The 1,204-nt window shown below is 61.3% G+C and overlaps 1 protein-coding gene across 1 annotated transcript in view; it reads right to left on the bottom strand.

Moving 5' to 3' along the window:
• LOC102261893 (fatty acid desaturase 2) overlaps positions 1-1,204 on the bottom strand; it is a 57,841-nt gene that overhangs the window by 44,483 nt on the left and 12,154 nt on the right. The gene's annotated exons all lie outside the window — the stretch shown is intronic.

Genomic DNA, 1,204 nt, shown 5'->3' with positions numbered 1-1,204 from the left:
GGGGGAGGAAGGGAGGAAGGACTCAGTGATGGCAGGTCCCAGGTTTAGGCCCAGGGGCCGGGAAATCAAACCCAAAACCTTGGTGTATCGGGGTGACACTCTAACTAACGGGGTGACACTCTAACTAACGGAGCTACCGGCTGAGTTACCGACCAGGGCTTGAGCCGGTTTTTAACCCTGACGGCAATGAGCAATCAGCGTTGCGTACAGGGCTGACCCCAGGCTCGGATGATGATGAGAGAGGTGACAGGTGGGAATGTGATGTGTAAGCTGTAACAATGAAGCAGCTTTTACCCTGACAGGCCAAGGGTTCTACCTCCCGCAGGAGGCCCCGATGGCCCGGCCGGCCCTTCTCTGGGTCATCTTTCCGGGGAAGCGGAGGTGCTGAGTCCTGAGGTCTCTTCTTGGGAAACGCCCCACTGAGAACCCCACTGTCCCCAAAGAGCTTCCCTGACCTTCAGCCTCCTGAGACCTAACAGTGCATCGAGGGCTGCAGGGGTGCGACCTCTGCCTGCTGGTCAGTCCCTCCCCAAACTCGCATGGCCCATAACACCGCTCCCCAAACTCTGGGGCAGCAGTCAGTCCACGCCCCAAGGGACAAAGCACCTGCCCAACAGCTTAAAAACAAACCCCTCGGATCCCAAGCGGTTCCTAACCTCTCTCTCCAAGTCCCCTTCCCAGGGGGGGGGGGGGGGGGGGGGGCGGGGAGAGAATGAATGACTATCCAGTTGGTCACTTCACATATTCAACTCTATCCCCAGTGAGTACGTTTCACATTTCATGCCCTGCAAGTCCGATCGGAGAAGGAAGGAGGCTCCTGGGGTAGGGATTGTGCCAGCAGAGAGCGCAGGGCATTCCTGGCGGGATTTGAAACAGAGGGCCATTGAGTTGAACGCCCCAGAGTAACCTCGAGGCCGCTGGACCTGTTGCCAAGCCCGCCTGGAGCTGCTGAATCCACGAGGCTCCCCGCGCCTCTCCACCCGGGCGGTGCAGACTCCAGCCCTTTCTCCTTTCTGCCAAGTCCCCACCCTCGCCCCCAAGAAGGCCGATCCCGGGCGAGGTGGTCCTGGGAGTCTGAGCGCGGGAGCAGGAACTCCGGGCCGTCTCTCCGCGGCGGCCATGGCCTCTCCTCGCACCAGACTCCAGGCAGAAGCTCTGCAGACCGAGCCGGGCGAGCCTTCCTTCCCCGCCCCGCGTCGGGCCG

Source organism: Myotis brandtii, unplaced genomic scaffold (genome assembly GCF_000412655.1).
Source record: "Myotis brandtii unplaced genomic scaffold, ASM41265v1 scaffold369, whole genome shotgun sequence".
In the NCBI taxonomy this organism is placed as follows: domain Eukaryota; kingdom Metazoa; phylum Chordata; class Mammalia; order Chiroptera; family Vespertilionidae; genus Myotis; species Myotis brandtii.
This window is presented reverse-complemented; position numbering and strand designations above follow the sequence as displayed.